Source organism: Oryctolagus cuniculus, chromosome 7 (assembly GCF_964237555.1).
Source record: "Oryctolagus cuniculus chromosome 7, mOryCun1.1, whole genome shotgun sequence".
Lineage (NCBI taxonomy): Eukaryota > Metazoa > Chordata > Mammalia > Lagomorpha > Leporidae > Oryctolagus > Oryctolagus cuniculus.
This window is the reverse complement of record NC_091438.1, coordinates 107,712,516-107,725,755: the sequence shown is the minus strand read 5'-3', so window position 1 is coordinate 107,725,755 and position 13,240 is coordinate 107,712,516. Positions and strand designations below refer to the sequence as shown.

Genomic DNA, 13,240 nt, shown 5'->3' with positions numbered 1-13,240 from the left:
CCTTGCCCAGTAGTCTCTGTACAAATGGTTGGAAAAAGTCCAACTATAACAGTACTATAGTAGTACAATTCTACTATAGACCCCAACAAGTCAAAAAACAAGAACACTACTATAGACTGCCAAAAAAAAAAAAAAAAGTAAACAAATAAATAAAACCAAGAGGAAGGGACAGAAGCCAGTTTCCAGAGTGGCCACATTATACTATTCAAAAATCTATAAAAAAAAAAAAAAAACAAAAAAAAAAAACACAAGGCACATGAGTAAATATGAAAGGGGAGCTTAATTGAACAAAATAAGTGGATTTTTAAAAGCTGTCTCTGAAGAAGCCTAGACATTGGATTTATTAGACAAAGACATTCCCTTCTTACTTTTAATCAAACCCAGGCACTCCAATGTGTGACAGAGACAGAGAGAGTAACAAAGAGATTGCCCACCCACTGTTCACTACCCAAATGCCTTCAACAGCCAGACTGAAGCCAAGAGCTAGGAACTCAATTGGGGATCCCCACATGGGTGGCAGGGACCCAACTAATTGAGACATAACATGCTGCCTCCCAGGGTATGCATCAGTAGGAAGCTAGAATGGAGAGTGGAACTAGCACTTGAAGCCAGGTATTCCAATATGGGATGTGGGCATCCCAAGTGGTGGTTTAACCACTACACCAAATGCCTGCCCCCATACAAAGACTTTAAAACAGCAATCTTAAATATCTTCAATAAGACAAAGGGAAATATGGACAAAAAACTAAAGGAAATCAAGAAAATAGTATGTGAACAAAGTGAGACTACCAGTAGAGAGATGAAAATTGTTAAAAGGAAGCAAGTTCTGGAACTGAAAAATACACTAACTGGAATAAAAAAATTTTCTGGAGAGATTTGTATTATTTTTCTAGAACTGCCATAACAAAATAACACAGACTAGGTAGCTTAAATGATGGCAATTTAGGGGCCAATGTTGTGATGCAGTGGGTTAAGTCACTGCTTGCAATGCTGGCATCTCATATTGGAGTGACATTTAAAATCCCAGCTACTTAGCTTCCAATCCAGTTTTCTACTAATGCACCTGAGAAGGCGGCTGAAGATGGCTCTTGAGTGCGTGGGCTCCTCTGACCCACATGGGAGTCCAGAATGGAATTCCTTCTCCTGCCTTGGGCCTGCACCAACCTGGGTTTTGTAGCCATTTGGGGAGAACACTTCCATCTGTTGGTTTACTGCCCAAATACCTGCAACAGTCAGCTGTGGGCTGGGCTAAAGCCAGCAGCTTTATCCCTACCACGTGATTGGCAAGGATTTGAGAGTCTGAGCCATCATCTGCTGCCTCCCAGGGTGCATGTTATCAAGAAGGTAGAATCAGAGCCAGAACCAGGACTCCAACCCAGACACTCCAATATGAGAAGAAGGCATCCCAACAACATCTTAAACACTGGGCCAAATGCTCACCTCACACACAGTGTTTTAAGTATTTATTTATTTGTGTGTGTGTGTGGGTATGTACGTATGTGTGTGTTTGAAGAGAGAGAGGGAGTGGGAGAGAGATCTTCACTCCACTGACTCATTCCCCAAATAGCCTCAATGGTCACGACTGGGGCAGGCCAAAGCAGGGAGTCTGGAACTCCATCTGAGTCTCCCATATGGGTAATAGGAACCCACATACTTAGGTCATCTTCTGTTGTCTTTCTATGTGTAATAGTAGGGAGATGGGTTGGAAGCAGAGCAGCTGGAACTCAAACCAACAATCCAATATGGGATGCCAGTGCCACAAGTGGGCAGCTTAATCCACTGGAAAAGAGAAACTGGTAGGCTCCAAACTCAAAGAAAAGATAAAGAAATGCAAAGGCTAATTGCCTGGTTTGATAGATTTACACTGTGTGTATGTTAAAATATTGCACTGTACTCCATTAAAACATAGAATTATTGCATGGTAATCAAACATTTTGGCAAATAAATACTTTTTAGAAGCAGCATTAGTATACAAATTAGAGCATTAGAGGAGAAACTTTAACATAAAATGAATAAAAAATTATGTTAAAAAAGAAAGATCAGGGCTGGCATTGTAGCACAGCAGATTAAGCTGCTACCTGTGATGCTGGCGTCCAATTTGAACACCAGTTCCAGTCCTGGCTTCCAAGCTCCCAGCTAATGTGCCTGGGAAAGCAGTAGAGGACGGCCCAACTGCTTGGGCTCCTGCACCCATGTGGGAGACCCAGATGGAATGCTAGACTCCTGGCTTTGGCCTGGCCCAGTCCCGGATATTGTGGCCATTTGGGGAGTGAAGCAGCAGATGGAAGATCTCTTTCTCTCTGTAACTGTTTGTCAAATATATAATAAATATTTAAGAGAGAGAGAGAGAGAGAGATCTCATATGGGTGGCAGAGACCCAACTACTTGAGCCATCACTTGCTGCTTCCAGGGTATATATGACCAGAAGCCAGAATCAGAAACAGCCAGGACTCAAACTAGGCACTTTGACATGGGATGTGAGTGCTCCAAGTGACATCTAAACTGCTACACAAAACACCTGCTCCTATGATGAGGTTTAAATCAAAGAAAATATGAGAGGCAGCTAACACAGTGCTTGACAGAGTAGATGCTCAAAAGTTGGCTTTTCTGTGACCCTATTTGCAGTAGCGCATCCACGAACATGCACAGGTCTTCTCCATGAAATGACACCTAATGAATAGCTCAAGATGATTTTTTTTTCTTTTCTCTACATTCTTAAAATAACTGACGATAATACAATTCCTGCTGTAGCTATTTTATCTGTACACACCCTTTCATCAAATAAACTCGTAAGTCCTTTGAAAGCAGTGGCAACACTGCATTCTTGCAGCCCTCGGAGCCTGATAAAGTCACTCACATAATGATCCCTGAAGGAAGCCCTGGCTGTGAAAGCAATGTGGAACCCAGGACAAAGCACTGAACTTCTGGTTCTAAGACTTAGGTTCTGGTCCTGATTTTCACACATGTGAGATTTGTGACATTGGACAAAAAAAAAAAAAAAAAGTGAATGTAACTGATAATCAGTCTCTAGTTTGGGATAATAGGTCTGCCCTATCTACTTTTTCAGGAAGAGCTGTCAGTGAGATCCACATGTGACCCCATACATGGGAAAGCACTTGGCAATTCCTAAACAAACATAACCCTACCTGGGATCCTGAATGTACACAAGCAACCAAATTCTTCTAGAACTGTTTTTATCCTGAGCTGTTGATAAGTGCCCCCATCCTTCTGGTGCTATAAAAGGCCAGAATGGGTGAAATAAAACCTGTTGGGTGGTAATCATTTACAATTAGACCATTGTAGCCAATTATACCTAAAGTTAAAGCCTATCTGCAACCTACTGCAAAGATGCGGTGATTGACAGTTTTTTAGTGGTGAACTCCTGAGTATGCAAAGACTTATGCCCCACACTCCATTAGCAATAATGGGAGTTGTGCCTACTAGGCCCAAGGAGAGATGAGATTTAAACATGATCCATAATCTATCTTACTTCATGTCATCAGTTTCCCTATAGTCTCTTCAAACAATCAGACGCCAGTGAAACGCCTTAAATGGAACTAATAGCAGCGAGTCAGGAGAATATTGACAATCAATTTCAATGAACTTTTCCAGCACAAGAAATACCTGCACACTCTTTCAGCTGCTGTTACATAAATAAGGAGGAAGAGAATCCTTGAATGTGAGAAGACACCTGAAGAAGGCAACGTACATGAATATATCAGCCAAAATAATTCCCTTAATTCTTGGATTTTTTTTTTTGTTATATAAACTTGATTACATCTGTTGAGTCTTTTACAGATTAGAAAATATTTCACATTGGACAAATCAAAAGAAAAGTGACATTGGGTTTTTTCCTTTCCTTTATTTCAAAATAATTATGGAGAGTCATGAAACATAATACCTGGTCCCAATCACATGAACATAAAATACACATACCATTTCTCCTTTCTTTAAAATTTATTTATTTGAGAGAGCAATGACAAAGACGCAAACATAGAGAGCTTCCATCTGCTGGTTCACTGTTCAGATGCCCCATGATGGTTTCTCTCTTGCCTTTAAAATAAAATGAAAATAAATAAAAATTAGGGAAAAAACCACCTCACCATAATCCTTGGAGAACTGGTACTCAAGAGAGGTAGGGAGACTTGTGCAAGGCATACAGTAAAAGGCAGAGAAAAGGTCGAAGACAGGACACTAGTGTCCCAATTCTTAACTATGACATATAGGATTTTATAAAATAAATCTAAAAAACCTGACTTCTTGGGGCCGGCGGTGTGGCGCAGCAGGTTAATGCCCTGGTCTGAAGCACCGGCATCCCATATGGGCCCTGGTTCGAGACCTGGTTGCTCCACTTCCGATCCAGCTCTCTGCTGTGGCCTGGGATAGCAGTACAAGATGTCCCAAGTCCCTGGGCCCCTGCACCTGCGTGGGAGACATGGAAGAAGCTCCTGGCTCCTGGCTTTGGATTGGCGCAGCTCCGACTGTTGCGGCCAATTGGGGAGTGAACCATCGGATGGAAATCTCTCTCTCTCTCTCTCTGCCTCTCCTCTCTCTGTGTAACTCTTTCAAATAAATAAATAAATATTTTAAAAAATAAAAAACCTGACTTCAATATGCAGGCAAGATTGTGTTCCACACCCCCAGCAGGGCCAGGGTAAAAGCTGAAGCCAGGAATGCAATCCAGGTCTCCCACATGGGTGACAGGAACAGAATTACCTGGCCATCACCAAGGCCTCCCAGGGTCTGCAAAGTCTGAAGCTGGAGTTGGTAATCAAATCCACATATTCCCAAAAAGGATGCATGAGTCCTTTTTTTTTTTTCCAAAAAAATGTTCAATTAATTTTATTTAAAAGTTAAAGTGAAAGAGAGAGAGGAAGAAACAGAGGGAGAGAGAGAGAGAAATTTCCATCCACTGGTTTACTCAATCTGGATCTCCCAGGAACCTAAGTACTTGGGGCATCGTCTGCTGCCTCCTGGGTGCATCAACAGGAAGCTGAATTGGAAGCACAGAGCAGCCAGGGCTTCAACCAGGCATTCCAGTAAGGGATGTGGGTGTCCAAGCAGCAGTTTAACCAGCTCCAGCTGTGTTGCAATGCCCACCCTATAATGCAGGCGTCTTAACCACTAGACTAAATACTTACTCCCCAGTTCTCCTCTGTTCTTGTCTCATTCAGTTACCAACTTCTGTCACATCATCTTTTCAATATATGATATCTGCCCATTTCCTCCTAAGGCCATCATGTCTGCACTACTGCAGCCTCCATTCAAGCACACCCAGACTGAGTCAGTAACTTCCTGTTGCTCTTCTCATATCTCTTGATACTTCAGTCCATCTTGTCTCGCACAGCATGTAAAATCTTTGTGATCAGGAACTATTTTCTATATTTCCTTGTATTGTAGATACAGGGACCTGAGTTCCTGAACCAAAAAATCTCAACACTTGAGTTGACAATTATATTTGTCAAGAAAAATCAACAGAAACCTAAAACTGGACTTTTTCTCTGCACATATGTGGTTGTTGCTTTTAACAAATGCATTCTGAGCCTGGTGTTGTGGCATGGCAGGTAAAGCTGCCTGTGATGTGGACACTGGTTCGAGTCCTAGCTGCCCCACTTCCAATCCAGCTTCGTGTTAACAGCCTGGGAAAAGTAGCAGAAGATGGACAAGGAGTTTCAGCCCCTACCACCCACGTGGGAGACCCAGATGAAGCTCCTGGCTCCTGGCTTTGGCCTGGCCCAGCCCAGGTGTTGTGGCCATCTGGGGAGTAAATTAGCAGATGGAAGATCACTCTCTGTCTCTCCCTCTCTCTCTCTATAACTCTGACTTTCAAATAAATAAATCTTAACAAATGCAATCTAACATTCTACATGGTACAAATACAATACACACAGGTTGACTGGAGGGTCGATTGCTGATTTTGTCTAGAACAGAAACTGTAAAGTGGGGCGGGCTTTGTGGCACCGAAGGTTAAACCACATCCATAACTAATGTTGATGAACTACCAGCTTCTCTCTCTCATCCAACTTCCTGCTAATGTGCACCCTGGGAGGCAGCAGACGATGGCTCAAGTACCTGAGTCCCTGTCACCCACAGTGGGAGACCTGAATGGAGTTTCTGGCTTCTGGCTTCTGGCTGGCCCAGCCCCAGTTATTGCAGCCATTGGAGAGTGAATCAGTGGATGGATGCTCTCTTGCTCTTTTCTCTCTGTCACTCTGCCTTTCAAATAAGTAAATACAGCTTTTTAAAAAAGAAGGCTGGCGCTGTGGCTCACTTGGCTAATCCTCCGCCTGTGGCGCCGGCACCCTGGGTTCCAGCCCTGGTCGGGGTGCCGGATTCTGTCCCGGTTGTTCCTCTTCCACTCCAGCTATCTGCTGTGGCCTGGGAAGGCAGTGGAGGATGGCCCAAGTCCTTGGGTCCTGAACCTGCACGGGAGACCGGGAGGAAGTACCCGGCTCCTAGCTTCGGATCGGTGCAGCACCGGCCATGGCGGCCATTGTGGGGTGAACCAACAGAAGGGAGACCTTTTTTCTCTCCGTCTTTCTCTCACTGTCTATAACTCTCTCTCTCTGTCTAAAAAAAAAAAATCACAAACTAATAGGTTGGAGATAAAATATAACCCATGATGACTGTTTTCTTCCAGTTCATTAAAAGAAATTTGAATTGTTTTCCAACATTTAAAAATTAGTGATTTGGGGACTGGCACTGTGGTGTAATGGGTAAAACTGCCGCCTGTGACACAGGCATGCCATATGGGTACAGTTCATATACTGGCTGCTCTACTTCAGATCCAGCTCCCTGCTAATGGCCTGGGAAAAGCAACAGAAGATGGCCAAGTGTTTAAGCCCCTGCCATCCATATGGGAGACTAGATGAAGCTCCTGGTTCCTGGCTTCCGCCTGACCCAGCCCTGCCATCCGGGGAGTAAAATGGCAGATGGAGGATCTCTCTCTGTCTCTCTATAACTCTTTCAAATAAAAAAAAAGTTTAAAAAATTAGTGATTTCACATGGAAATCAAGTTATTCTTGAAAAATCTGAAGATCTCAAAACACTAAGTTTTTGGAAATCAGCTAAGGCTAAAACCCACCCAACACTGTATTTTAAAGGGGGAGGGAGGGCATCCATTCAGTGATTTACTCACCAAATGCCTACAACAGTCAAGTCTGGGCCAGGTCAAAGCCAAGACCCTGGAACTCCATCCAGGGCTCTCACATGGGTGTTAGGCACCAGGTATTCTGCAGCTTCTCAAGGTACACAATATAAGCAGGAAGCTGGATCAGAAGTGGAGGAGCCAGGACTTGAACAAGGCACTCTGATATAGGATGTGGGCGTCCCAGGCAGTGACTTAACTGCTGTGCCAAATACTCATACCTATGTTTCTTTTTCTTATACTTTATATCCAAAGTTGATACTCCCATACTTAAAAGAAAACAAACAGTAGAGGTATTAAGTTGGTCCCAGGTAATTAGTAGAGGTACATACAAATGATCTTTGGATGAACATAACTTCAATCTATGCTTCAAATATTTTCCACATATCCAAGGAATACACACTCAGAGTCAAAATTCAGAAAACACACCAAGTACGAAAAGCACAATGGGTAAAAGGCAGCAACAACAGATGGCAAAAATCACACCTACAGTCTTCAAATAAGAAATGATAAGACACAAAATCTAAAATAAGAATGCTTAACATTAACTCAGGCTTATCCAAGGAGATAGAGAAAAATGAGGGAGAATAAATATTCAAATATTCAAAGAGGTAATGTCCGAAAAATTTTCAGAACCATCAACAATGATTACATAGTCACAGTAGGCATTTGAGTTTCTGACCCTTTATCTGTAAGTAAAAAGTTTTTCTTAAACCACTTCCTTTAAAGTTGAACTATTTCATAGTTTTAACAACTTTATAGTTTATTTTAAGTATTCTTTAGTTTTCCAAGTGCTTTCACATACTAAAATCTATGCAACATGCTTTTAGACTTATTGGAAGTCTTGGATTTGTTTGCCTGGTAGGACATTGAAGCAATCTCTGGGTGTGCCGGCATTAAGATTATTCTTTTTAAAGCAGAGCGAGAGAAAAAAAAATTCACAACAAAACTTTCTAATGTTAACCACAGTATGCTCTAATTGTGATGGACATGGTGGTGACTACCAGTGAATTCGATCAACTCTGCAGTTTTTACTTCAACACTGCTGTAAGATATTTCCTTTGCAAACTTTTCCTATTGTTTGTTTTCTCTCCCCTGGAATGGTTGTGGGGATCTACTGAAGACCGAACCCTTCAGTGGGTTAAGTGGCAGAGTCCAGTTTCATCATGACCTTGGAGGATCACAAATCACTTTCTCCAGTTGCTCTGTGATGAAGTCCAAACCTGGGTAGTATGACGTAACAGGCTATTTCTTTGCTGCACGCCATTGCCCTCCTGCCCAGCTCTACTCTCAGTATCGGCAAGAAGACAAATCACAGTTTCCTCCAAATGAGCGAGCACTTATCAGGCTGCCTGGGCACAGTATTTCTGGCCCTTCCTATCCTTCAATACTCCTCTCAGTTAAAATCTGTAGGCCTTGAGAAAGGCTACATTTTTCTCCAGGACCCTCCTCAAACTGGGCAGATGGCTGCCAAAACTTTCCTGGCTAGTCTGTGACACCTTGAACGACAATGTATTTATTGATCTCTGAGTAACATTTGGTTATCAATCTATTTATCACTTATCAATTTTTTCTTATCTTTGAGTTACAATATACTCATGTGTGACATGTGCTCAATAAATTCTTAGAGAATAAATGATACAAAACTTTGGGGAAACACTGGCCCTGGGGGTGGAATAATGAAAAGTAAGAGGTCACTGAAAAGGTGACCTTATCCTGGGCCCCACAATATCACTTCCAGGAAAGTTATCTATGTGCATAATTGACAATGTGCTTTCTGCAAGGCTAGAGCTCTAGCCCTATTTAAATAACAAGGTTCTGGACACAATCTAAAGGTCTTCAATGAAGCATTGGTTAAATAAATATAGATGGCCTGCTGCTGTAGCGTAGCAGGTCAAGCCGCTGCCTGTGGCGCCCGCATGCTGTATGAAGCCAGTTCAAGTCCTGGTTGCTCCACTTCCAATCCAGCTTCCTGCTAACATGCCTGGGAAAGCAGGGAAGATGGCCCAAATACTCGGGCCCCTGCAACCATGTGGGAGATCCAGAAGAAGCTCTTGGTTCCTGGCTTCAGCCTGGCCCAGGCCTGATCATTGTGGCCATTCAGGGGAAGAGCCAGCAGAAGAAAGATCTCACTCTCTGTCTCTGCCTCTCTTTCTCTGTAACTGCCTTTCAAATAAATGAATAAACTTAAAAATAAATAAATAAATATAGCACAGCATACCACACAGCCATTTAAAGACATGCATAGAGTGTACCTGATGGCATGTCATGATAATTTATGCAAGGAAAAAAGGTTGTAAGGCATTCTGTTTATATATAATGTTATACTGAGGCACTTTAGTTCACGGAAGGGGCCAGTGATGTAGCGTAACAGGTTAAGCTACCTCCTGGGATGCCAGCATACCATATAGGCACTGGTTCCAGTCCTGGCTGCTCCACTTCCAGCGCAGCTCCCTGCTAAAGTACCTGGGAAAGCAGTGGGAGATGGCCCAAGTGCTTGGGCCCCTGCACCCACGTGGGAGTCCTGGAGGAAGCTCCTGGCTCCTTGCTTCATTCTGGCCATTGTGGCCATTTGGGGAGTGAACCACAGTATGGAAGATTTTTCTCTCTCTCTCTAACTCTGCCTTTCAAATAAATATAAATAAATCTTTTTATTTAAGTCCATGGAAATAGCCTTAAAAGATAAGTTTATTTAGGTGCAAACCAATTTGCAATTCATGCACAGTTTTGTCTTAATATGCATTTCTGTGAACTTTTTGAATGCTCTGCCTTGCTTTTCTGGTTGGTGGGATTTCAATTTGTTTTTTTCTTTCTGATTCTAAACAACTCTGACTTTTCTTCAATGGATAATTATTTGTGATTTAAAAGTTTTGTTGTTGTTGTTGTTGTTCTAAAGGAGCAGGTCCTTCTTTTCGTGCTCTCATTTCTCCTTGGAAGCCCCAACTCTACCAAGAGCCACTTATGAGCGCTTTCTCAACTCCCCAGGGTAGCCAGGGACAAGACCTGTCTAGCAAGGTTAGCCTCACAAAGCAGAGCCCGGGAAGGGAGAAACAGCTGATCTACGTGAGCAGTGGTCGGTAATACTCAAATACAAGGAGTAGGGAGCGCTTTGGGGACAGCAAGAGTTTGCGAGGCCCACATCCCATATTCACGTCTGGATTCCAGTCCAGCTCAGCTTCCAACAACTTCCTGCTAACCCAGCACCCTGGGAGGCAGCAGGTGATGGCTCCAGTCCTTGGGTCCCTGCCATGGTTTGGGTTCCAGGTTCCTCACTTTGATCTGGCCCAGCCAGTGCTGTTGCCGTGGGCATTTGGAGTGTGATGGAAAATTTCTCTTTCTATGTGTCTTTCAAAAGAAAAGGGAGGGAAGGAAAGAAGAAAGAAAGAGAAAGGGTTAATTCCGCAAATTTCATGATGTTGGAGAACTTCCACTGTTCTATTCCACTTTCCAAGATAAACTACCCCAGCCCCACGCCCAATTCCGCGCTGATCCTGTAACGATGTGCCAGGGGCACATGAAAACTGTGCCAGCCGGGAGGGAATCCTAATGCCGGCATATCCTTTCTTACCTCAGTCTACACTTGTGGGACATGCCCTAACCCAACCCACACACACACACACGTTTATCTTTTACTGTACTGCGCTGTTCCCGGAGTTACTGAAAAGAGCTGAGGGTCAGCCAGCAGGGAAGCCCCTGCAGGGCGGTCCCCGTGCCTGAGGCGCCTGGACCCTCTCTCCCCGCACGCCCGCACGAACGCCAGCGCGGTGACTCGACTGCTTCCGCTCGCCTTCCCGGAGGTCCCCGCCCACGCCACCGCCAGCAGGGCTACGAGGAAGTCACGTTCTGATCTCAGAGCATGTCTGAAGTTTCCGGAAGGGAAAGGGGGTGAAGTGGCAAAAGCCCTTTTCGTGGCACGTAGACAAGGCTGTCACCCAGGAGATGGCGACGGACAAAAGCGTGTCCCCAAGGTGCAGGCACCCTCGTCAACGCGGCTTGTTTACAACCAACCCTCCAGCATCCTCAGGATACGCGTGCCCGACCCCAATATAGGGTTGAAAATAGGGACAAAGTCTGCAACCTTTTTTTCTCCTCGCGATACACATGGGAAATACATATTTAATTTTGTTACATCACACCAAGGCAGTCACTCGAGTGAGTCCCGGCCAGAAACTCCCCGCGGCCCGGAGCGGAGGGGCTCCGAGTCACAGCGCACCTGTCCCATCGGCTACCCGGTCGCCGCTCACTGCGGTGGGGAAGCCTAGAAGCGGCTGCTCCCAGCGAAGCCTAGTGGACGCCGGTGTCGAAGAACGGGCTCGCCATTCGCAGCTTGGCCTTCCGCCGCGCTGGAGGCCAGGGACAGTCGTGGTCAGCACGATCGCTGCCTGACTTCTGAGCGAAGCTAACAGCAGTTTGTCCGCCACGAGGAAGAGGTCACGAAGGACGGTGCCTCCCCCCCCCCCCACCTCCGCGCCTGCAGCCGGGCGCGCCCAGGGACCTCAGGCGTCCTACCCCGGCTCCTTCCCAGACCCTGGTCGGCCCTCGGTGGGACGCAGCCCGGTGCGGAACGGGGTGGGGGTGGGGTTTCCACGCAGACTCCTGCGAAGCCCGCGGCCGGTTCCCGATCGGAAAACGCCTGTCCAGCTGGCGGGACATACATGCAGCGCTGTGGGCAGTCCCTGGGCTCCTGCCGTAGGCGGACCCAGGTTCCTCCTCGCCCGCTGTCGGTACCGGGAAGCGCCGCGGGGACCGGAGGCTCCGCTCCAGCCCGAGGACGCACCCACCCGCCCCTGCGGAAGGCGTTGGGTTTTGGCCGGGGCTTCGGGCATCAGCTGGGAACCCGGTGTTCCGGTCGCGGCGTAGCGCCTCGCGCCGCGCAAGGCAACCTAGGGGGGAAAAAAAAGTTACAAGGGAAAAAAAAAAAAAAAAGAGCAGTTGGCACGGTGACCTCGTCCCCCGCTTCTCCCGCCCGCCTAGCCATTGCACAATTTCTACCGTGCAAGGGCCGCGTGACTCGGAGGAAGCCCAGCAAAGCGTCCCAGGTTTCCCCAGCCTGCACTAGAGCGGCTGGCGCCCCGCCCTGACCCCAGGCGCCCTTCGAGTGGTTGGGGAGCCCTTTAACATGCAGAGCGCTCCTTACTGGGAAAGACGCGCTCCAGGCCCGGCAGCCCCAGGCGGTAGACGCCTCTACCCCGACCCTGTGCGCTCTCGGGCGGTGGCAGCGTCTCGCTCCGTCTGGCGCAGGAGCCGGTCGCCTCTCTTAACAGGACGAGGGGCAGTGATGCTTAAGAACGTTCCAGACGCATTCTGGAGCTTTCCGAGAATCGCTCTTACTAGCATCGGTTATTCTAGAAGATGCTGAAAAAAATAAAGAATGAATGTTTGCAGGCAGGATTTCAATGGCTGTCTATACACTAATGCTTTCGTTTTGCAGATGAGGAAAATGAAAGGCTAAGGGACTTGTCCAGACCAACCCAGCTACTTAATGTGGAAGGCAGGGGTAAGATCTGCCTCGTGTTTTAAGTCCAAATACTTGCAATTATGAGGTGGGCGTGTTTTCCCCTCTTTATGAAGACAGAATGCCTTCTGCAGTAATCCATGCAAAACCCTACTCTACTCCCTCTTCCTACCTATTCCAAACCAAGGGAAACAAAACCCCTCAAACCCAAAAGTGATCGAATTTGGCAATGCAGGAACAAGACTTTAGCAAGGCATGTGACCTCTTATTCCCATAAATTAATACTCAAATTACTTCTTTCTTTTTTCTTCTAAAGATCTATTATTTATCTATTTGAAAGGCAAGTGACAGAGAGAGAGAGAGAGAGAGAGGCTCTTTCATCTGCTGGTTCACCTCCCAAATAGCCACAATAACCAGGGCCACTTCCCAAATAGCCACAACAGAACCAGCCCAGCCTGGTCTCCCACATGGCTGGTAGGGGCCCAAGTGCCATCGTCTGCTGCCTTCCTGGGCACATAAGCAGGAACCTCAACTAGCACTCCCAGGTGGGATGCTGGCATTGCAAGCTGCAGCTTAACCCTCTGAGTCACAACCCCTACCCTGCCCCCCCACCTCTGGGGGGGGGGGTGTACTTCTTA

General features: G+C 46.0%; 1 long non-coding RNA gene across 1 annotated transcript; it reads right to left on the bottom strand.

Annotated features, from left to right (window-relative positions):
• Nucleotides 1-3,938: 3,938 nt before the first annotated feature.
• On the bottom strand, nucleotides 3,939-11,888 carry LOC127493673 (uncharacterized). Its single transcript, XR_011390676.1, has 3 exons — nucleotides 11,361-11,888; nucleotides 4,253-4,422; nucleotides 3,939-4,053 (listed from the first exon to the last, which is right to left on the bottom strand). It is a non-coding gene; the product is annotated as an uncharacterized lncRNA (long non-coding RNA).
• Between the last annotated feature and the right edge of the window lie 1,352 nt (nucleotides 11,889-13,240).